Raw genomic sequence first — 25,741 nt, 5'->3', positions numbered from 1 at the left:
TTAAGACCTGGTAACTAGTAACCCCACGTACATTTAGCATGGATGTCTAGTTAGTAGATAAAAGTTAATTAGAAATGTCAAACGGTTAAAGTTCGAACAGGCAATAATGATACAATTACAGTATAAAAATATTATAAAATGTTAATTAAAATAAGATGCATCTGAATAGTATTATATGATAATACGATAAATATATGGTGATAAAGTTGTTTTGAATAACATAACAAATACTTCTGGAAGATGTTTAAAAAATAGTAATGTATGTACTGCCTTGACAACAATAAAAATATGTTTAAAAAAAAAAAGAGAATGTCAGACTTTATTCTCACATGTCTGAGAAAGTTAGTGTGAATTTATATAAAATAAGCTCTCATTTTAGATTGTGGAGCACCTTCCATAACCTCTTTGGGAAAATGATGAGAAAAGAGTTTTGTCTCAAATATAAGTCATGAAATCCCAGCAGAAGTCTTTTCTTGAAAGTGCATTTTTTCCCTACACCTAAGCTTTAGCTCTTGTTTTCTGCTCTGTAGATCATTTAAAAGATGCTATCATGCATATTGGTCCCAAGATGGCTGCCAGCACTTCTCATAGTTGAAGTGCTGGCAGCCACTCACATCCCACCATGCGATCTGTGCTTAGGCTCCGCCCAGATGTCTGTAGTTCTTATTTTCTTTAATTACTCAAAAACTATTGAACGAATTTACACCAAATTACAAAACGCATGCTTTCTGGACCAAGCTCTAACTTTCCGCCAAATTTGGTGTAATTCCGTCCAGTGGTTTGGAATGTAGACGTATCTAACAATCCGTATGGAAATTGCATCAGGTTTGTTTGTTTTTTGCTCGGCCCCTGCTTGACAAATGACTCAGAAACTTTCAAGACAGCAGCTGGAGTGGTAAACTAGTTTTGAAAATGTTGTGAAGATTCGTCAAGCAGTACCAAAGATATTGGCAAAAAAAAAAACACTGTCCCTATGGAAGCTAGGTCCTAACTTTAACTACTTATTGGCGACCGCCCGTAAGTAATATTATTCCAGGGAAGAAAACAAACTAAAGTGTAATAAAGTGACTTCTGAAATACAGCTGCGGTTTTATATTTGAATACATGAAAAGTTAATTTTATGTAACTTGCAAAGTCAGTACATATTGGACAACAACCAACACACAAACCGTGACTAAGCCCTCACTTTTGGTGTAACTATTACAAATTTGCAGTGAACAATAAGTGTTAGAAACTTTTGGTGCACATTAAAACATAACTTTATCTGTTGAATCTTCTCATTGTATCCCAGGTAGGTCTCCTTAATGCCTAGCCCCCTCCACAGTTGATAGTTATGTGAAAAGTCCTGATGGTTGTATATTTAACTGGTCTTCCACTTCTTGGCCCTTTCTGAACACATTTCCATGCTCCTGTCTCAATTATTGGATTGCTGTAACCTGCTTGGGTGCTGATCTGTATTTGTTAGCTTGTGGTACACCTGTGGTTCTTTGATCGCCTGGTTCTCTTCATGTTCTTCCGTCTATGTTTGTGTTGTAAAATGCAAACCCTCCAGTTTCCACTGTCTGCATCACCTTAATTTGAGCTCCCCGGAGCAGGTAATAGATTATATTGAGAATTGGGAACATGAACTTTTAATGTATGGACTTTGAAGTCAGTAGGACGAACAGGATTGAATTATTAGAGATTAGAAAAAGAGATCTGTTTTCAACATTCACTCACAAGTAAGCTTAATTTAAGCATTTTCATAAAGCTGATTAAACCCGTACATTTGACTGCTTGCTTTCACTTTCGTAAGATGAATGTGCTAATGTGGTCCAACAATTTAAAAAAAACAAAAAAAAAACATGAACCAACCCAGATCATTTTATAAACTTGTACTCAACTTCCAGCATTCTTTACTAGGCTGCATTGCAGCAGCACATTAGCTGCAGGACTACCTGGAAATTTACTGGAATCTTGCACGCTAACCAACCAGGTTCTTATACATTTAGTACAACTTATGTGACCACTTAGTACCTTTTATCTAGAGCCTGTGAAAAGAATCATTTTATTTCACTCTTATTAATGCAACTTCCAAACCATTTGAGACAAATTGATGACCCTATATTGATTAAGTTATCGAAGTGTTCTAGGCGGCATCAGCCTGAGCTGTATTACAGATGTGTAGGCATCACCACATCCCTTTTCATTATTTTGCTCTGGCTGGTGGCCCAATGTAGAAATAATTTAAATCATCGTGCATCATTTCCAGCAATTCATAACCAAAGATCTCAACTTCTGGATTGCAGATTTCAACCTTATAGGCCAACATACCAACTCTGCTCTTCAGATGCTACATTGGCCCCTTAGTTCAAAGTGAGGAAATCAAGATGAAACTTCTGCTTGTTTCTTTTCACGGCAGGAATTCTGTGGACAAGATTTCCTTTTGCATTTATATTATATTCTTTAGAACACATTATATATCGACATGTGTTGTACACTTTCCTGTTCCTGAGTTGAGTTAGTTTTATGTAAAGTGGAGGACAGTTTCCAGAGCCCCAGGACACCTTTAGGAACAATAGTGTGCATTGTCAGCCTACCAGTTGCCTGCAAATTTCAGAGTGATTCCCATAAGGGTGGTGCCTATATACAGCTTTGTGCTATCACTTCTGGAGGTCGTGTGAGGCTGCCATCGAGCCCAGTGGCGCCACCTGTTGCTACATGGGCATAAGATAAATGGCGACGTCACTATAGCCTCAAGGTAAGTGAATACAGGTATAATCTGCGGAGGAACCTTAAATTTAAACGCATGCGATTCTTAGGCACACCATCCATCCAGTTTTCCTTCCTAAAGCTATATCGCCTTTTGCTGAAAATAAAAACCAAAAACAGAAAAAAATGATTGACTTACTGACATTTTCCCCAAGTTCTTAAGGGCACGGGGAACGTGTCCTGTGTTCTCATGATGTTAAGTGGTATTTGATAAACTACATGAAGTTTAAAAAAATATATATCTGTAAGGAAATGCCTCCTTGGCATGGTTACCCCCTGACTTTTTGCCTTTGCTGATGCTATGTTTTGAATTGAAAGTGTGCTAAGGCCTGCTAACCAGGCCCCAGCACCAGTGTTCTTTCCCTAACCTGTACTTTTGTATCCACAATTGGCACACCCTGGCATCCAGATAAGTCCCTTGTAAATGGTACCCCTGGTACCAAGGGCCCTGATGCCAAGCAAGGTTTCTAAGGGCTGCAGCATATCTTATGCCACCCTGGAGACCCCTCACTCAGCACAGACACCCTGCTTGCCAGCTTGTGTGTGCTGGTGAGAACAAAACAAGTCGACATGGCACTCCCCTCAGGGTGCCATGCCAGCCTCTCACTGCCTATGCAGGTATAGATAAGTCACCCCTCTAGCAGGCATTACAACCCTAAGGCAGGGTGCACTATACCATAGGTGAGGGCACCAGTGCATGAGCACTGTGCCCCTACAGTGTCTAAGCAATACCTTAGACATTGTAAGTGCAGGGTAGCCATAAGAGTATATGGTCTGGGAGTCTGTTTTACACGAACTCCACAGCACCATAATGGCTACACTGAAAACTGGGAAGTTTGGTATCAAACTTCTCAGCACAATAAATGCACACTGATGCCAGTGTACATTTTATTGTGAAATACACCCCAGAGGGCACCTTCGAGGTGCCCCCTGAAACCTTAACCGACTATCTGTGTAGGCTGACTGGTTCCAGCAGCCTGCCACAACCGAGACATGTTGCTGGCCCCATGGGGAGATTGCCTTTGTCACTCTGAGGCCAGTAACAAAGCCTGCACTGGGTGGAGATGCTAACACCTCCCCCAGGCAGGAGCTGTCACACCTGGCGGTGAGCCTCAAAGGCTCACCCCTTTGTGCCAGCACCGCAGGACACTCCAGCTAGTGGAGTTGCCCGCCCACTCCGGCCACGGCCCCCACTTATGGCGGCAAGGCCGGAGAAAATAATGAGAAAAACAAGGAGGAGTCACTGGCCAGTCAGGACAGCCCCTAAGGTGTCCTGAGCTGAAGTGACTCTAACTTTTAGAAATCCTCCATCTTGCAGATGGAGGATTCCCCAATAGGATTAGGGATGTGACCCCCTCCCCTTGGGAGGAGGCACAAAGAGGGTGTACCCACCCTCAGGGCTAGTAGCCATTGGCTACTAACCCCCCAGACCTAAACACACCCTTAGATTTAGTATTTAAGGGCTCCCCTGAACCTAAGAATTTAGATTCCTGCAACTTACCGAAGAAGAAGACTGCTGAGCTGAAAACCCCTGCAGAAGAAGAAAGAAGACACCAACTGCTTTGGCCCCAGTCCTACCGGCCTGTCTCCTGCCTTCTAAAGAACCCTGCTCCAGCGACGCTTTCTCCAGGACCAGCGACCTCTGAATCCTCAGAGGACTGCCCTTCTTCCAAGAGACCAAGAAACTCCCGAGGACAGCGGCACTGCTCCAAAAGAACTGCAACTTTGTTTCAAGGAGCAGATTTAAAGACCCCTGCAACTCCCCGCAAGAAGCGTGAGACTTGCAACACTGCACCCGGCGACCCCGACTCGACTGGTGGAGAACCAGCACCTCAGGGAGGACCCTCCGGCGACTCCGAGTCCGTGAGTAGCCAAAGTTGTCCCCCCTGAGCCCCCACAGCGACGCCTGCAGAGGGAATCCCGAGGCTCCCCCTGACCGCGACTGCCTGAACTCCATTTCCAGATGGCTGGAAAAGACTCTGCACCCGCAGCCCCCAGCACCGAAAGGAACGGAACTCCTGTGCAGGAGTGACCCCCAGGAGGCCCTCTCCCTTGCCCAGGTGGTGGCTACCCCGAGGAGCCCCCCCCCTTGCCTGCCTGCAACGCTGAAGAGATCCCTTGATCTCTCATTGATTTACATTGAAAACCCGACGCTTGTTTCTACACTGCACCCGGCCACCCCAGTGCCGCTGAGGGTGTACTTTTTGTGTGAACTTGTGTCCCCCCCCCCGGTGCCCTACAAAAACCCCCCTGGTCTGCCCTCCGAAGACGCGGGTACTTACCTGCTGGCAGACCGGAACCGGGGCACCCCCTTCTCTCCATTGCAGCCTATGCGTTTTGGGCACCTCTTTGACCTCTGCACCTGACCGGCCCTGAGCTGCTGGTGTGGTAACTTTGGGGTTGCTCTGAACCCCCAACGGTGGGCTACCTTGGACCCAAACCTGAGACTTGTAAGTGATTTACTTACCTGACAAAACTAACAATACTTTACCTCCCCCAGGAACTGTGAAAATTGCCCTAAGTGTCCACTTTTAAAACAGCTTATTGTGTTTTATGTGAAAAGTATACATGCTAGTGTAATGATTCAAAGTTCCTAAAGTACTTACCTGCAATACCTTTCAAATGAGATATTCCATGTAGAATTTGAACCTGTGGTTCTTAAAATAAACTAAGAAAAGATATTTTTCTATAACAAAACCTATTGGCCTGGATTTGTCTCTGAGTGTGTGTTCCCCATTTATTGCCTGTGTGTATGTACAACAAATGCTTAACACTACTCCTTTGATAAGCCTACTGCTCGACCACACTACCACAAAATAGAGCATTAGTATTATCTCTTTTTGCCACTATCTTACCTCTAAGGGGAACCCTTGGACTCTGTGCATACTATTCCTTACTTTGAAATAGTGCATACAGAGCCAACTTCCTACAGTATCTATTAAGGTGGCAAAACAATTGTTGGTAGTTCTCACACAGCCACATCGAGGAAAACCAATTTCAAAGTCAGATAGATGGATTATAAAGTACGTGCTTTCTGTAAGGTATAAACACTATTGTAGGTCAAACACGTGTACACTGTACTTGCAAAAAAAAGAGCCACAGTTGCATTTTCGGTAAACATTCTTTTCAGCGGACATGCATTGGGCTGAAACATTCATTAACATCAATCAACACATTCACTTATCACTATTGTGTTGACATTCATACACGGAAACAAATGTAAGATGGTCAAATTGTGTTCAAAACATAACGTACTACTTCTGTTAGACCTTTTTGTCAGCCACGGCATAAGTGGCTGCGGTTACTGCTTTGCAGTCAGTGCAACAATATGTTCTTGGAAACACATGCTACCAACAGAATGTTAGTTACCTAAATCACTTGTCTTGCTGCTTGTAGTTTTGGAGATTAACAAGCACCTGGCCCTTCCAGCCCTTTTGACTGGGACATTTCTCTCGTTCTAATTATACTTACACTGATGACACTGATTCCTGTGTTTTGATAGGGGTAAAACGTGACTGCAAATTAAGTCTGTCTCCTGATGGTTTGTGGATTTCAGGGACCTTGAGTCATCCATCCGGTGTATGCTTGCTTCCGAAACAAAAACCTCGATGAAAAACAAGCTGCAGTATTCGAAATCAAGCATACACATGGATGGAATTAAATCTACAACACTGCAATCTCCAAACGGATAATTACAGGTAACTTATGTTTTCGTTCTTGCTCGCCTCTGTAATGAAATTTTACCTATTGTTTTCACCTACTCTTATAGCATTGACCGTCAAAAAACATTCCAGCAGAAATAATGGCCAGAAGTAAACTGCAGTGTTATTTGGATTCACATTCTTGTTGCATACTGTTTCTATTATTCCTTTGCATAATCAAGTGTATACCTATGTGACCTCCTACACCCAGACCCTATCTTTATATAACAACTGAGTAGCTGGTGCCTCAAACTTGCCTAGTGTTTAAATTAAAAAAAAAAAATTAAAAAATAAAAAGTCCATTGCCCAATTTTAATATCTTGGTACACTCCTTTCAGTGTGATTAGATTTTAGGTCGAGCATAGCCCAGCACTATCGCTCGTTCATGGGATTGCCCTTCAAAAATCCTTTGTTATCATTGGTAAATGCTTTACATTTGTCCCTCCTTGGGGCAGTTTGGCTACCGCCTTAGACATCGACAGTGTTACATGCCTAATTGCAATTTTGCCGATATGTTTGACTGCGAGCGAACTTCTTTTTCCTTTTGTGTGTTTCCTGCACGCTCGCGGTGTAGTGCTTTGAATCGGCTCGCTTATGTGAAACTGTTTTACTTTTCATTTTCAATTTATGTGGCAAGAAAAGTCCAAATTATGAGTTTACAACGCTAGTAGCTGTAACTTGAGTAAATGAGAGACCCATTGCATTGCAAATGCTTGTTTTATTTTTATTTTTTATTGTAGCAAGGCACTTACCATCATCCCAATACTCTATATAGACATTTCTTTCTTATGCTGTCACTGCCAATATGATGAAAGTGAAATTCCATCACTTTTGATAGAAATCTAACACCTCCACCACCCTGCCATTTATTTATCCATCTAGTTAACTTTGTGCTCAAGTTCAAAGATGCTTTCTAAAGCGATATCAAGCGTCCGCTTAATGCAATGTGGCCCTGCCCCTATTTTGTTCCAAGGCACACAGTTTCCTCGAAAATAGAAAACCAAAAAATTCCTCTTTGTTTTTGTCAAAGAAGATGAGACTTCATCTTTGTTTTCTTGTAATGCGGCAATAATAATTTTGATGAAGAGAAAATAACGTTGTACTCCACTCCCATCAATAGGTAGAGAGCAGTAAACCTATACATTTTTGCAGCACATTCATTACTTCCACCTTTCTAAACCAGATGTTCTTATGCAGATTCCTGAAGCTGTAAGCACAAGAGTGTTTAAATTGCATAGGCAGGACCAAGTAGATAAGGACAAGAGGTAGTTATATTTATCTCAGCTAAGAGAATATGAGATAATTTTCCAGCCTCAGTTTCGTTGACTGATTGCGTCTTTGGGTTACATTGGAATCGTTTACCTCACATACACTTAAAACTGCAGTAGAAGTTATTTACATTGGCTATCAGAGTTTTTTCAGTTCACCTTTTCTCAGATATGTGGTATGCTGTGTTGTGATGGTTTTGAGTATCAGTTTCATGGTTGAGATGCACGGTTATCTTACCTGTAACACTGAAGGTGCCAGAGAACAGATTTAGAAATATTCTATTTTGTAGACAATGTGTGATCTGCATCGTAATTCCAAATATCTTTTCTTTGAATGATAGTCTTGATTTAAAAATCTAGTTACAGAAATAATAAGCAAGCTGTATACCATGTAGGAGTTATAAGTAATATAGCTCATACTTTTAATTGCTGTTTCTTCCTGATTCACATTTATGACTGGAAAAAGTAATGTTGATGAATATTACTGGCTCAGTGAGCTGCTTTTCGTTTGAAGAAGTTGTTTTTTTCCTTTTTACTACACAGTATTCTTGAATTCCTATTGGGGCGCTGTTGATGTGAGAAGCAGATAATAAAGCAGTCTTATTAAAAACCTGTTCCTGTTACTTGTTATGTGTCTCACTTGACGTTTTTCAGTAAACAAATTGGACACGGCTTTTAAAACTGAATTTATGAAAGAGTAAACACGCATTCTTTTAAATGTTTCGTTGCTTTGGTCAGTGCTAACTTCTCATTATGACTCACACATGAAGCATTCCGAAAATGTGGGAAGGACAAACCTCCCTAGACATGCAGGAAAAATATAAAAAATAGCTGGAACTTTTTTCTGAATGCTCACGTTTTTTGAAAGTACATAATTTGACATGGTTCTGTACATTTTCTTGTTACAAACATTCATCTAAGTTGAACACCAGGGATTTTACTTCCTGATATTTCGATAGTTTCTAAATACCAGAATTCTCAGAAAGCCTCCCTAATATGTACCCTCTCTCCCTCTACTTTTATGTCTCCCATGCTTTTCCCCCCTCCTGCTCCTTCTCCTTTTCACTTCTTTTCCCTCCTTGTCTCACCAGTTGACCATATGCATGAGTACTTGTTCCTACAGTGTTCTTGTATCAGTCCAATAAGACAATAACACTTTGTGGAGGGCTTCTTTCCAGAGGTTCTTCATGGTTCCTTCTCTCTTGTCCACTCCTTTTCCCTCTTTGGTCATTTTCCGCATCTATTGCTTCACCTCCAGTAATTTTCAGGTCGAGTGTGCAGAAGCTTTGACCTGTTATAAGTACTGTGGGCTTTTAACCACTCCCATCACTTTTACTCGTTAATGGACTTGCTTTTCAAAAATTCTTTATCATCATTGGTAAATGCTTTACATTTGTCCCACTTTGGGACAGTTTTGTTACTGCCTTGTAGACTGCCCCTGTTACATGGATAATTGCACGATTGCTGATAGGTTTGACTGCAAGCGAACTTATTTTTCTTTTCGTGTCCCTCCTTTGCGCTCATTGTCGCCATGGCACTTTGAATCAGCTCGCTTATGTCAACTGTTTTACGTTTCAATTTCAATTTATGTGTCAAGAAAAGTCCAGTTAGGAATTTACAACGCTAATAGCTCTAACTAGAGCAAATGCGATACCCATTGCATTGGAAGTGCTTGTTTTATCTTTGAAGTTACCTTAGGGTGGCATATATCGACTCAGAAATTATGAGCATAACATCTGAGTTCAGATAAATACTATTGTAGCAGTGTTGAGTAAGTCTCAACGTTGGCATAACTCCACGAAGGGTCTCCTCCCACCCACGGGTGATACTAGTGAACTCAGTTCAATACACCAGTGCTGAGTGTGAAGTAGAAATCATTGTAGCCCCACAAGACACTTGCTAGTGTGCAAGTGACATAGAAGTATTATTTTTGGGTTACTAACAAGCCCATAAAGGGATAAGGGGCACTGTGGAAACAAAAACCACCTCATTTTGTTATTCATACTACCACACTCATCGTACTGAGAAGAATTAAATGCTTTTATGTTAAAAGTATTTATTACTACAGAAAGAATTTGTTTGTCAGCACATCTAGAACAGCTACGCAGAATATTAGAAAAGCAGCTAGGGGACACGTAACAAGGATAAAATGAACATTTCCAGCATCGCTAAAAAGTCATTAAAAATTGTCTAAAACCTATTTCCTATATCTATGTGCTGTACCCTGGGAGCATGAAGGACAAAGAAACTTAAATTCTAAAGCAAAAGCATTTGTTATCAGTGGAGGCGTGAAGAGTGTTCCCTGTGAAGGGCAAACACCCACTGCAATAGTAGTCAAGTCGTCTTCCTCAGAGTCCGGGTCATATCAGCTTCAGGTGAGATGTGTAAAGTACGAAGTGTGCAGTAGATTATATTGTCTGCGTCAGAATCTCAGGTAATAAACTGGGTGGGCTAATGACAGTCCTTCTATCCTAAATCTTTATCCGAGATTGGAATGTCTTTGCTAGACTATGAACATCAAAGTATATGCTTAATGGCGTCAGTATTATGGACATGTTGCAGGAAAGGACAGAAATTCAGACTACCCTTCTTTGATCCGCAATTTATATCCTTTGTTATGTATCCATCACTTAAGGAGAAATCAACATTTGACCTAGACAAATATTGCCTTAGAATCTGTATTGAACACTGATCAAAGAGTTTGATGATACAATGTTTTTTTACGAAAGATAAGGCCTGGCACCAGTGATGGTATCATCTAGACAAGACAATGGTTTTCCAAGAATATGGATCAAGGTGATCTCGATGGGCTAAGATGAAGATTTACCTTCGACAATTTACATCAGCAGCTGTAAAATAACAGAGGTTCTGGGACTGTTTTTGTTGTAAACAGATTTTATTGATATTTAGTAACGTACAATGCAGCATCAGCTGTTTGTCATACATAGGCATTTGCAGTGCCAGTGCGCTCCAGTTAGCCACAAAGTATACATAACTAGTATTCTCAAGTAACCAGTATGACCAGGGTTATCAGTTGGGATTATTTAGTTCTTAGTTGGGACAGGGGGCCGTGTCTGAGTGTGCAGATCGCCAAAGGCATTCAATTTAACCCTTGGACCCTTTCAACGGCGTTAATAGGTGAGGAACCGAGTGTCCGCCAGTCTCTCCCATGCTTGGGCACTCTCTTTCCATTGTACCCCATCCTTGCTTCCCTGAGGAGTACTTTGCCTTCATAGGTTGCCCTTCTCTAAAGTTTTTGGCACCAGATTGTGGGGCGGGTCCCTAACCCCCCCCCCCCCCCCCCCGGCCCCCCACCCTGGTGTTTTCACAATTAAGAGTTATTTCTTTGTTAGCTAGGGCCAGTGCTAAGTCCTGGAACCTACTAGTTACTTTTGTTTTGGATTTATGAGGGAATTTTCCTAGTATACAATGTGCCAATGAGTTTGGCACAGCCAGTGGCTGTTCCCCAAAACTCCTCCAGGGACGGGCAGTCCTAGAGCATGTGCTTGAACTCTGACCCCCACAGTGCGGGCACGCTGTTGTCTCAGTGTGAAAGTATCTATTGATGTGCCCCAGCGTGAGGTAGGCTCTATGCAGCATAAAATAGTTGCAGAACTTAAATCGTGCATTCCGCAAGGATTTTGGTAGTGGCTCAAGGATAGTTGTCCACTTCTTATCGGAAATGGGGCCCCCCAGATCTTCTCCCCATTTTATTTGTAGGACCTCAAGTGGTTGTATCGTATCTCCCTGCAGTGTTATATAAAGGCAGGAAAGTGCCTGAAGAAAGGGCAATATATTGGCTAGTGGCATGCGGCTTCAGTGCCATTCGCCCGGTTTTCCAGTGCGTATGGATGCATGCAGTAACAGCTCCATGGAATAAGAAGTGATTCTGTGGGATATCAAGTTTAGTGTGGAAATCCTCGAAGGGGAGGAGCTCACCCATTTGATACAGATCTCAAACCCTTTTTGCCCCCAACGTCAACCACTCTGCCATTCTAGTCCAATTACCCCCATGCAGTATAAATTTCAACATATTTATAGGCAAATCTGGGGAGTATTGGACTCCCATCCTCGTTTTCTGTAGGCAGCAATGCCAGCACTTACGCATCACTCAGAGTTTCTTTGAGTCATCCCCCGCTGGGCCCCCACCATAGGAGCATTCTGGTCAATGTCCGGAGGGTGGGGGTGAAGGGTTTTACCATCCCATCTGGGGCCAGGTGGGTCACCAGCCACTGCACGTACCACTGCAGTTGTGTTGCTAGATAGTAGGATTCAACCTCTGGCACTGCCATGCCACCATCTGCTGATGGTCTTTGTAGCTTCGCAAGGGCCACTCTTCTCCTCCCCGTTTCCTACAGAAAAGCCGTCACCATGGCTTCTAGGTCTCTGAACACTGTTTTGGGGATCTACAATGGGAGCAGCATAAAGTAATAAAGTAACCTGGGGAGGACAACCAACTTGAGCAGGTCCAACAGTGCTCCTAGTGAGAGTGGGAGTGTACTCCAGAACTCAATGGCAGGTCTTTATTGACCGAACAGCTTGGCCAACATTACCCTCTACTTGCCATGGTATATTTTTGTCCCCAAGTGGGAGAGGCATTGGGGTTCCCACCTTAACTCCCCCAACCCATCTGGGGGGGTTACTTTTGACTTTCAAGGGGAACAATCGAGTTCTTTGCCAGTTGATCCTTAGTCCTGACTGTTCACCAAATGCCTGCAATAGCTGTCTGGCTCCCACCAAATCCAAGGATTTTATTGCAGAGGAAAATCTCCGGTCATCCGCGTATAGACCTATATGATGATGAGGACCCAGTTGGAGTCCATTGCAGTTGCGCCGCTCCCTCACAATGCTGGCCAATGGTTGCATTGCCAAGGCACACAGCAAAGGCAACAGGGGGCATCCCTGTCTAGTCCCTCATTCTACATGGTAACTTCCAGAGATCACTTGTCCTATTTTGACACTAGCTGTGAGATTCGTGTAGAGTAATCACGCCCCCACCAGGAAATCTTCCCCTAGCCCCTTTTTAGCCATGACTTTATAAAGGAACTTCCATTCAAGGTTGTCAAAGGCCTTCTCTATATCTACAGCGAAGGCCTCCGCTTCACCATTATCGTGGGGTGTATTTTCCAGAACTGCCAGGAGTCTTTGAATATCAATTGCTGTGTTACCGCCTGGGATAAACCCAGCTTGGTCCAGGTGTATAAGGTGTGGCATCAAGGGGAGAAGTCTAGTGGCCAAAACCCTGCTAAGGATTTTGTAATCCACGTTGAGCATCGAGAGTGGTCTGTATGACTTGCAATCATGTGCAGCCTTCCCTGGTTTTAATATGGGTACTATCAGTTCTTCTTTGGTAGTGATCAGCAGTTCTCCATTGTCCCTTGCTGTCTTATAAACCTGTGTTAATGTAGGAGTTAGTTCTCCCTCGAAGATTGCATAAAATTGCGCTTCTTCTCTAGACAGAGCTGCTGTGGTGTTGGTCGTGGTGTGTCGCATAGTTCTGATCCCGCAGCGGCGGCTGATCCTCCGATTGGGGTCAGTCAAGTGAATATAGTCAATCCAGCTCCACACCTCCTCCGGATTTTGAAAGAAGAGTGTCCCACCCGCCGCTTCCACACATAGCAGGCAGGGAACAGCATCACATAAGAAATGTTGAATTGGCGAAGCTTAGATTTAGCCTCTTGGAATGAGGAACGTTGTTTCTGGACTTTTCTGGAGAAGTCCGTAAAGATTCAGATTCTCCTATTCTGTATGACAAGTTCAGTAAGGAGTAGGAGAATCAGTGCGGCTGTTGAGTTTTCAAAGTGGCGGAAAATACATTTCTTCCTCGTATTGGACCGTGTAAAAGAGCATATTGCGCGCTCTTGACTTCCATTAATGGATTTGCTGGAGAAGATACTAGAATGGGAATAACTTACCACTGAGGGGCGGCTATGACACCAGATACTATATCTGCAAGAATGCCCCAAAATATTTCACTAATAGGTCATCATATCAGGGTTCGCTAGTATGTCTCCAAAATACACCTTTGCAACATGGTTGTGCAGCACGGCCCAAGAATGGATACAATTTGTTACTTAGGGGGTCATCATGCCATGCCTGTAAGAATGCCCAGAAATATGTCATGGATGAGCCATTGTGTTGTGCTTAAGCTTCATGTCCCCACAAATTCCATATGAGCTGTGGATGGGCTCAGCCCCTGCCCCACAAACACAAGCATATGGCCACTTACAGTTACTTTGAGACAGGCAGAAAGACTGACACACTGTTTCTCTCTTGATATCTCTCTCTCTCTTTCTTCCCCTGCCCCTCCCCCAATCCCATTCCCCCCCTCACCACCTCAGATGACCTAGGTCATGATTACTGGAATGACAAAGCTGAGATTAAAGTCAAGGCTGGTGTGTGCCCAAACCTTTATCACATGGTTCTTGTGTCCTCCTTGAAGCAGACCCCCTCCTCACATTAAATGATGACCATCTTGCATACAGAACATTTTATCAGTATGTTCAACCCTATGTCTCACATGGTACCTGGTCTGCAGTACATATCTGAGATTGTTTATGCCCATTACCCTCCTGTGAACCCGTAGCCACTCCACCTGCTGTATTGTTAAAAATTGTGTTCTTGCCTCCTTCAGCTGAAGTTGTAGGGTCAATGAGCCGAGGAATGTAAAGATAGCTGAATACAGCAGATAGACCAAGCTCAAGCGGCAGGCCAGACATGGTCTACTTTTCTCCCACTTGGATTGCACACACATCCACAGTAGTTTGCATGAGCAATGCAGGGTGCCTGTGGACAAGTGGTGAAGGATGAATGGTGCTGAGGGAGTATACAGGGAACTCTGTGTAGAGAGTAGAGCTTTTGGATGATGGAGTGACGCGGATGATGGGGTGAAGGGTGCTACTGAGATGACACATTGTGAGGGGGCCCTGGTAGTAGACTCTAGTTGATGAATGCTCATGAACAGTGGTGATGGCTACCGAGAAGAAGGGGTCCATACTCTACTCATGGCAGGGGACATTGTGAGCTTAGTGGATGTAGTGCACTATCCTTAGGTGGTCCCCAGTTCCAAAGTCAGCAGCTCCAGTAATGCCTGCGTTCAGGTGGCCGGCGTACAACAGCACAAGATGGCGTAGTGGAGAAAGGAAGGGCTAGTCACTTCTGGGCCAGTCTGCAGTACCCTAAAGTCAAGTCACCAGTCGTAGAGAGTGAGACTGAGGAGCTGAGTGACTTCTGCAGCTTCTTCTTTTTTTTCCTTTCAGATCAATCCAGAGTCCCAAGGTCTGCCACAGACAAAACAAATAATGGCTGTTTTGTAGTACTCAAACACAGACAGCTCTTTCCTTTATAACATGCCACATGTGCATTGCACTCCTCAAGCTTTTGATTCCCAGAAATAGCTTCTGGGCACCTCCCCCAACCTGTACTTTCAGTGTCTAAATCGTAATCATAAGTCCTTCCCCTTTCCTTTTAGATGCAGCACATACTGTAACCCCGCTCTGGGCCATTGTATTAACCTCCCCGTCCAGTCACCTTGCCAACTGAGCTGACGTCACATGGCTTGCTTGCGCCTCAAGTGTAAAAAAGAGCTTGCCCAGTCCATGTGCACTTGAGCCCCACAACACAAAAAAAAACATAGCTCTGTGTCGAGCTGCTGCTGGAGGTGGTCCTCCTCCTATACAGGTATGGCAATACTCTTTCTCCCATTAATATGAGCCGCCCCTGAGGTGGATGACCCCCAAGTGTGTACAGAAAATTGTGAAAACATTTGAAGATAGCACTCTTGATTTCATTTTTTTATCTATTAATTGTCATGTGAACCAGACAGTCTTGAACAGAGTGAGTGTGAAAGGTAATCAGATGTGAATGCTAGTGCAATACAAAGACTTGCTATCCTTAAAATAGTCTAACAGAAGTCCATTGGAATCAGTATGCCAACGAGAGGATACTTCATACCATGCACTACTACTTCTTTAAATTAAACATGCGCTTTATAACAATCACTGCGAAAAACATGTTTTGTAAACACTGAAATCGCACAGTTTTTATCTGTTTTACGGATTAGGAAGCTGAATAAACATTGATGACTACAAATTTGAGAGAAGTTTTGAAAACACCACTGAAATCCACAAAAATAGACGATGAAAACAGGACATCCTAATCATATGCAGAACGAATATACAATCATACAGCCTCCTATCTATTATTCATTACCACCTCACGAGCAACAATATTCTCCTTTACACCAACCATTATAAGGTTACATACTTGCCATCATGAGGCTATCACTGATCATTATACTAAGCAGCCACAATTTCCCATTGTTCTATACCACCTCAGAACCCATTGTCAGATTACAACATCTACCATCAGATGATCACACACTTTGTCATACATCTACACAGCCACAATTTCCCATTGTTCTATACCACCTCAGAACCCATTGTCAGATTACAACATCTACCATCAGATGATCACACACTTTGTCATACATCTACACAGCCTGAGTTAAAAAAAAAAAAAACTCAGCATGCTTATTATCATACTCCAACATATCTACCCCTTCCAAAAACCTCTAAACAGCCACACAAGCATGATCACTCACACACCCACTGCCATATGTCAACACAAACGTACACCATCATACGACCACAGCCCCACCACTACACTTGCAGTTATCCATTCCCAGCACAATATACTTCCACCCAAACAACATACACCGACACACCCAGTATCAAATGACCACTCAATCATCATCAAAGGACCAGTTATCCTTTCATACGGTTTCACATCCTCCATCGTACATCCACCCTTCATACACATCCATTGCAAAACATTAGTTAGAAGACAACATTATCACGCCATGAATGTCATCGAACATATTGATGACTTAATCAGTGAAGTAATTGGTGATGTAGTTTGAGATGTCCTTTATGAGGTCAATAGTGCATGGTGCCGACGTGAGTTCCTGCTGGTTAACCTACCATTCTATAACTGGTGAATTTCAGTATTTTTTCTATATATTTTTTACATTTAGTTGAAAGATTTGTCAGGAGTAGTCTGAGAGAAGGGGGAGAAAGAGGCTGCCAGTACTCTGGAAAAACAAATCATTATAGTTAATCATGGGTTATGATGTATAGCGTCTGTATGATTTTCCATAAGAAAAACTCAGTGATGAGGACAAGTGATGTATAGGCTCAAGGTCTTCTTCCCTTGTGGAGGCCGTGAGATTTATAGTCTTAAGATCCTCTTCTCTTGCCATTTGTTACATTTCCACCCTCTGCTATTTTTTATTATTACATCCTATTTACAACGACCAGGCTTCATTCACAAAGATACATTTCAGGAACTAGTGCATTCTATTTCTATTCTGTTCACTCTTGTGCAAAGATGTTGAGTTTTATTTGCATGCACAGTAATTAATGCAGTATATACTAGGATTGCTTAGTTAGCTTTGATTTTGCAGATCTCACTGTTCTTACATACTTTGTGATGAGCTTTCAAGGCAAATCACTGTGACAATGCTTAGTGACACACAACGGTAATAGTTGGATAAAAAAATGACAAGTTTCTTGCAGTCTGTCGTACTTTATTAGTTGCTTTTATCTGTGATTGGTTAAGAATAGGCGGCGGTAAGTAGTGTAAAAATAAAGTCGGTTTTATCCAGCTGTTTATTTTAAATTGCCATATGAGTTTTGAAGCGGTGTTATGTAAAGTAAAATGCTTGTCAACGTTTTGAGACGGAGGGTTTTTGCCCTGTTTTATTTGCTACTTCCATTCTATAGTACTCGTCTGATTCACATAATGCACCCCCCCCCGTGAAAAGGTTTGATTTATCCTTCCTGACCCACAAAGTGGTAACGTCTCATGTAAATCAACAACATGTTGGGGACCAAGGTAAGAGGTATGGTGTTACCATAAATAGATTCTGGCTCTAAGGGAGATTTCCCCTACTAGGCTTCCCCACCACCTGGTCCTTTCAGCAGAAGAACATTTCCACTGAGACACTGGCTCATTAGGTCGAGCCTTTGACAGATAGGCTCTAGTGCTCCCTACCTGCTCCCCATCCTGGAAGGAGCAGTTTAGGTGACAGCAGCGTGACATCACACTGTAGTCACCAAGGCTACATGACAGGTTCATAGGTAAACAGATGCCCCTCCACCGACCTCTGACAGGGGTGCTTCCCCCACAAAAAAATTTGATCATGGCAGCACTATCCCACAGTGCAGCGGACAAGAGGACAGGGAATTAACGCATTATAAAAGAGACTCTGCCACTGCATAAATCGAGACGGTCAATAGTATGATTGGTGCTTCTGAGGAGTGTATTGTATGGTATAGTGCTGCCAATGAGAGCAAAGTGGTTGCAGGGATAGTGTGAAGCCGGAAGTGCAACTGGCTTAGTGACAGACAGCCACCATTTACACCACAGAAGGACACAGCAAATAGGCAGCAGTCATTTGGAGAATTACAGCCATACTCGAACTGTATTCCAGATGTACATGTTCAGACATAGCAGTAACTAAATGTTCGATGGCATATGTTGCTGCAGATACACATGTTTAGCACAGTCCGCTGCCTGGTGTTGGGCTCGGAGTATTACAAGTTGTTTTTCTTCGAAGAAGTCTTTTTTGGTCACGGGACCGAAGGACTCCTCCCTCTTCGGCTCCATTGCGCATGGGCGTCGACTCCATCTTAGATTGTTTTTTTCCGCTGTCGGGTTCGGACGTATTTTTTTTCGCTCCGTGTTTCGGTTCGGAAAGTTAGTCAGAATCTCGGAAGAAAGCGTCGGTATTGTTCCGTTCGGTATCGGGATAGTTAGGTACATCGACACCGATCATCGGAAGACTTTGGGGTAGCTTCGATTCCCCCATCGGGGCCTGGTCGGCCCGACCGCGTGCGACATCGAAGCCGATGGAACGGACCCTGTTTCGTTTCTGCCCAAAATGTCACAGTAAGTATCCTTATACAGATCAGCACTTGGTCCGTAACTTGTGCTTGTCCCCCGAGCACAAGGAGGATACCTGTGAGGCTTGTCGAGCCTTCCGGTCCAGAAAAACACTCCGGGACCGAAGAGCCAGGCGTCTACAAATGGCGTCCACGCCAACAAAACAACGTTTCGACGACGAAGAGGAAACTTTCTCGGTTCCGGAATCAGAATCCGGAGACTCCGACGTCGAACAACAGCAACAAACAGTGAGTAAGACGTCGAAAATTAAAACCATCGAGAAGACAAAAGCCCAGGGGACGCCACTGCCAACAGGCCATGGCTCGACCCAGAAGACCGGCGACCCGTCGAAGGCGCCGAAAAAGGGCACGCCCATAGCGAAGACACCCGACTCCGGTCGAGGGACCGCCATGGAGCAACCTCGGAGCCGAGATAGCGGCTCCGAGAGGCAAAAACAAGAGGCCGGCACCGAAAAACCTCGGCACCGAGACACACTGCCGAAATCCACAAAAATTCTGTCGGTGCCGAAGCCGAAAAAAGATTCTCTCTCGGCGCCGAAAAGTTCCACACCTTCATCCTACACAGAGGAACAAGGAATAAGTGGCCAAATGCACAGATTTGGACAAGAGCTCCAAAGTGTAGAATCAGACTACACACAAAAGAGACTGTACATCCAGCAAGACACAGGGAAGATATCAACCCTTCCCCCAATAATAAGGAAAAGAAGGATCGGACTTCTTAAGGATGACGCACAACCACAAGCCAAAGTGGTTAAAAAAGTCACGCCTCCGCCCTCTCCACCACAACAGGCATCGCCGGCACAAACACCGCCACAAATGCACTCACCAGCGCAAACTACCATAAGTCAAGATAATCAGGATCAAGACGCTTGGGACCTATATGACACCCCAGTGCCGGACAATGATCCCGATTCATACCCCACAAAGCCGTCACCGCCAGAGGACAGTACCTCATACTCGCAACTGGTGGCTAGGGCTGCAGAATTCCACAATGTCCAACTGCATTCCGATCCTATAGAGGATGATTTTTTATTTAACACCCTCTCGGCTACACATAGCCAATATCAATGTCTCCCAATGCTACCAGGGATGTTACGGCACGCAAAACAAATTTTTGAAGAGCCCGTAAAATCAAGAGCCATCACCCCAAGGGTGGATAAGAAATACAAACCACCACCCACAGACCCAGTGTTTATTACTTCGCAGTTACCACCTGACTCCGTAGTAGTAGGGGCAGCTCGCAAGAGAGCAAATTCCCATACATCTGGCGACGCACCACCTCCGGACAAAGAAAGCAGAAAATTTGATGCGGCAGGAAAAAGAGTGGCATCACAGGCAGCCAACCAGTGGCGCATCGCAAATTCTCAAGCGCTGCTGGCCAGATATGACCGCGCACACTGGGATGAGATGCAACTTCTCGTAGACCATCTTCCCCAGGAATACCAAAAAAGGGCGCAGCAAATAGTTGAAGAGGGACAAACAATCTCAAACAATCAAATCCGCTCTTCACTGGACGCAGCCGATACTGCAGCGAGAACAGTCAACACTGCTGTCACCATAAGGAGACACGCTTGGCTCCGCACTTCAGGCTTCAAACCTGAAATCCAGCAGGCTGTCCTTAATATGCCCTTCAACGAGAAACAACTTTTTGGCCCTGAAGTGGACACAGCCATTGAAAAACTTAAAAAGGACACAGACACGGCCAAAGCCATGGGCGCACTCTACTCCCCGCAGAGCAGAGGCTCTTTTAGAAAAACTCCATTTAGAGGGGGGTTTCGTGGCCAACCCACAGACACCACCAGCCAACAAACAAGAACCACACCATATCAGGGTTCATTCCAAAGGGGAGGTTTCAGGGGATATAGAGGGGGTCAATTCCCAAGGAGTAGGGGAAGATTCCAGACTCCAAAAACACCTCCTCCTAAACAGTGACTTTCAAGTCACACAACCCCTTCACTCAACACCAGTGGGGGGGAAGACTAAGCCAATTCTACCAATCTTGGCAGCAGATTACAACAGACAATTGGGTATTAGCAATAATCCAACATGGCTATTGCATAGAATTCCACAAATTCCCACCAAACATCCCTCCAAAAACACGCAAAATGTCACCACAACATTTAGAACTTTTAGGACTAGAAGTACAAGCACTACTGCAAAAGGATGCAATAGAGTTAGTACCAGTACAACAAAAAAACACAGGAGTTTACTCCCTGTACTTTCTAATTCCAAAAAAAGACAAAACATTAAGACCAATATTAGATCTCAGGACACTAAATACCTACATCATATCGGACCACTTTCACATGGTCACACTACAAAACATCATTCCACTGCTCAAACAGCAAGATTACATGACCACATTAGACCTAAAAGATGCGTACTTTCATATACCGATACACCCTTCTCACAGAAAGTACCTAAGGTTCGTATTCAAAGGAATACATTACCAATTCAAGGTGTTGCCATTCGGAATAACAACTGCACCAAGAGTATTCACAAAATGTCTAGCAGTAGTAGCAGCACATATCAGGAGACAACAGATACATGTGTTTCCTTACCTAGACGATTGGCTAATCAAGACCAACACAGTAAAAAAGTGCACAAACGACACCACATATGTCATACAAACGCTTCACAAACTGGGTTTCTCCATCAACTATACAAAGTCACACCTCGAACCGTGTCAGACACAACAATATCTAGGGGCAACCATCAACACATCAAAAGGAATTGCCACTCCAAGTCCACAAAGAGTGCAAGCATTCCACAAGGTAATAAGTGCTATGTTTCCAAACCAAAAGATACAAGCAAAATTTGTGCTAAAACTTCTAGGCATGATGTCATCATGCATAGCCATTGTCCCAAACGCAAGACTACACATGCGACCCTTACAACAGTGCCTAGCATCACAATGGTCACAGGCACAGGGTCAACTTCAAGATCTGGTGTTGGTAGACCGCCAAACATACCTCTCGCTTCTATGGTGGAACAGCAACAATTTAAACAAAGGGCGGACATTTCAGGACCCAGTGCCTCAATACGTTATAACAACAGATGCTTCCATGACAGGGTGGGGAGCACACCTCAATCACCACAGCATTCAAGGACAATGGGATGTACACCAAACAAAATTTCATATAAATTACCTAGAACTGTTAGCAGTATTTCTAGCGTTAAAAGCCTTTCAACCCATAATAACACACAAATACATTCTTGTCAAAACAGACAACATGACAACAATGTATTATTTAAACAAACAAGGAGGAACACACTCAACACAATTGTGTCTCCTAACACAAAAAATATGGCAGTGGGCGATTCACAACCACATTCGCCTAATAGCACAATTTATTCCAGGGATCCAAAACCAACTAGCAGACAACCTTTCGCGAGACCACCAACAAGTCCACAAATGGGAAATTCACCCCCAAGTTCTGAACAAATACTTTCAAATTTGGGGAACACCCCAGATAGATTTGTTCGCAACAAAAGAAAACGCAAAATGCCAAAACTTCGCATCCAGGTACCCACACCGCGAATCACAAGGCAATGCTCTATGGATGAGTTGGTCAGGGATATTTGCATACGCTTTTCCCCCTCTCCCTCTCCTTCCATATCTAGTAAACAAATTGAGTCAAAACCAACTCAAACTCATACTGATAGCACCCACATGGGCAAGACAACCTTGGTATACAACTCTACTAGACCTTTCACTATTACCGCATGTCAAACTACCCAACAGACCAGATCTGTTAACACAACACAAACAACAGATCAGGCATCCAAACCCAGCATCATTGAATCTAGCAATTTGGCTCCTGAAATCCTAGAATTCGGACACTTAGACCTCACACAAGAATGTATGGAGGTCATAAAACAAGCTAGAAAAGCTTCCACTAGACACTGCTATGCATCTAAGTGGAAAAGATTTGTTTGCTACTGCCATACCAATCAAATCCAACCATTGCATGCCTCTACGAAGGACATAGTGGGATACTTACTACATTTGCAAAAAGCGAATCTCGCTTTTTCATCTATAAAAATACACCTCGCAGCAATATCTGCTTACCTACAAACTACTCATTCATCGTCTCTATTTAGAATACCAGTTATTAAAGCATTCATGGAAGGGCTAAAAAGAATTATACCACCAAGAACACCACCAGTTCCTTCATGGAACCTTAACATCGTCTTAACAAGACTCATGGGTCCACCTTTCGAACCCATGCATTCCTGTGAAATGCAATATCTAACGTGGAAAGTCGCATTTCTCATTGCAATCACATCCCTCAGAAGAGTAAGTGAAATACAGGCATTTACCATACAAGAACCATTTATTCAAATACACAAAAATAAAATAGTTCTAAGAACAAATCCAAAATTTCTACCAAAAGTAATCTCACCATTCCATTTAAATCAAACAGTAGAATTGCCAGTGTTCTTCCCACAACCAGATTCCGTGGCTGAAAGGGCACTACATACATTAGACATCAAAAGAGCACTAATGTACTACATTGACAGAACAAAGCTAATCAGGAAAACAAAACAACTGTTCATAGCTTTTCAAAAACCACACATAGGAAATCCAATCTCTAAACAAGGCATTGCTAGATGGATAGTCAGATGTATTCAAACATGCTATCTTAAAGCCAAGAGAGAATTGCCTATTACACCAAAGGCACACTCAACCAGAAAGAAAGGTGCTACAATGGCCTTTCTAGGAAACATTCCTATGAGCGAAATATGTAAGGCTGCAACCTGGTCTACGCCTCATACATTTACTAAACACTACTGTGTAGACGTACTAAATGCACAACAAGCTACAGTGGGCCAAGCTGTACTAAGAACATTATTCCAAACTACTTCAACTCCTACAGGCTAAACCACCGCTTTTAGGGGAGGTAACTGCTTTATAGTCTATGCTAAACATGTGTATCTGCAGCAACATATGCCATCGAACTGAAAATGTCACTTACCCAGTGTACATCTGTTCGTGGCATTAGTCGCAGCAGATTCACATGTGCCCTCCCGCCTCCCCGGGAAGCCTGTAGCCGTTTAGAAGTAGATCTTAAATCTTAAACATTTGTACATTTGTAAATAATTATTATAAACTTTTTATGTACATACGTATTCACTCCATTGCATGGGCACTATTTATAGCAAACAACTCCATCCTCACCCTCTGCGGGGAAAACAATCTAAGATGGAGTCGACGCCCATGCGCAATGGAGCCGAAGAGGGAGGAGTCCTTCGGTCCCGTGACCAAAAAAGACTTCTTCGAAGAAAAACAACTTGTAATACTCCGAGCCCAACACCAGGCAGTGGACTGTGCTAAACATGTGAATCTGCAGCGACTACTGCCACGAACAGATGTACACTGGGTAAGTGACATTTTCAATACTTGGTATATTAAAGGTCACAGTAAATTGGGTCTGGCTCCATTTAATAAAGAAAAAATAAAAATAAATTTGGTAAGTCTGCCCTAGCGACGAGGGTATGTAGAATAAACAATAGAAGCATACCCCCCAATTTCAAATTCTGAAAGTGCCAAAGACTAGTATTAACACTCGTAAACTTTGAGCTAAGCAGACACTCGCTTGACACCATGACACATGAGGCTGGGTTCAAGAAGCTTACTTTCAAATAGCCAAACAAATCTATGCACCAAAATTTTAAGAAAAGGTACAGGAACACTATTTTAGAACAACACAGAAAAACTGCTTCTTGGGTGCTTACCACATTATTATTATGAACGACTGATGGTGGGGCTCTAGGCGATGAGAAGAAAGATTTGACCAGTGCCTTGCTGTCTTGGAGAAGGTAGCCAGTGGGAAGTTGAGAGACCAGACATAAACAGTAAACTTTCCCATCCCTAGGAGAAACACACACAAACACACCTAAAAAGACGTGGGCGGGGCGTGATTTAGCATAGGAAAGTTCAATTAACTGTAATAGCAACACTGAAGTTTCATGTGAGGTAATGCCAAGGTAAAGATCTTGGACTTGTTTGCCAACAACTGACCATATTGAAAGGAAGTAGTGAACAGAATGAGTATGTGCTCTAATGTGGGAAGCCAATCCAATATTCAGTGTCACAGAAAATATACTGGGGGAGGTCTCTAAGGTCTATTTTTGCAAATAGGTCTACCAATACCATTCTCAATTTTGATGCAAAAAACAATAATACCTGGAGTAGTAATCAATCAAATGATAGAGAGAATAAACTGTAGATATCAACATGACTCAGTTTCTCCTCCTCCTAATGATTCTTCAAAATAAGATTGCACAGTGACTGCCCCAGCAAATGAGAACCTTGTTATCGTAGTCCTAACTTAGAAATAGATAAAGCAACACCAATGTTAAACTACAGTGAATAGAGACAGAGTGATCAGACATTCAAATTAACTGCCAGGCATTAAGTGCTTTGGTAAGGAACTGGATAGTAGTTATAAAAGCATAACAACGTGCCCATCATCTGAAATTAAGACCAATTCACACATTCAATTTGAACATACCCCCAGATCAGAAACTCTTTCTTCACAACACCATAATAATCAAAGGAAATAGCTGCCATGTCATATGTCACAAAAATGTGTTTAGAAACAACTGAATAGCCATGATCGAGGAGTAGCTAAGATACGTTTAAAAAACCTAATGATAAAATAGAGAAATGGAGAGAAAGGAGGACAGCGGTAGGATACAGCAAGAAACGTATGCATAGAGCCTCAAATATCAGAAGTACTTTTAAAATGTAGCTTCCTCATGCAGAGTTAACACTGTTACATCTTCTATCTCTGAAGTCAGTGAAAGAAGCCAACAGACAAGAGGAGGGTTGTAGAGTGCCCCCACCAGACAATACCCAGAAGACAGGAGGGACTTGGATGCAGAGGGGAGAAGGAACTCTCTCTGAAGTCATTGGAAGCCTCGGATTGCCCAGCTGCTGTCACGACCTGGGTACCAGGCCGGTGGAACCCAAGGACTGATTCAGGACGTGGAGGACCTGAAACGGAAGGGTACAGAGTCCAGCACCCTTGAAGGTGCCCAGGTGGTGCAG

The 25,741-nt window shown here is 43.2% G+C and overlaps 1 protein-coding gene across 2 annotated transcripts in view; it reads left to right on the top strand.

The window, feature by feature from the left end:
* The window catches only part of RNF111 (ring finger protein 111), a 306,333-nt gene that overhangs the window by 97,545 nt on the left and 183,047 nt on the right, over positions 1 to 25,741 (top strand). The gene's annotated exons all lie outside the window — the stretch shown is intronic.

This window comes from Pleurodeles waltl, chromosome 3_1 (assembly GCF_031143425.1).
Source record: "Pleurodeles waltl isolate 20211129_DDA chromosome 3_1, aPleWal1.hap1.20221129, whole genome shotgun sequence".
NCBI lineage: Eukaryota > Metazoa > Chordata > Amphibia > Caudata > Salamandridae > Pleurodeles > Pleurodeles waltl.
The sequence above is the reverse complement of the archived record's forward strand: the minus strand, read 5'-3'. Positions and strand labels throughout refer to the sequence as shown.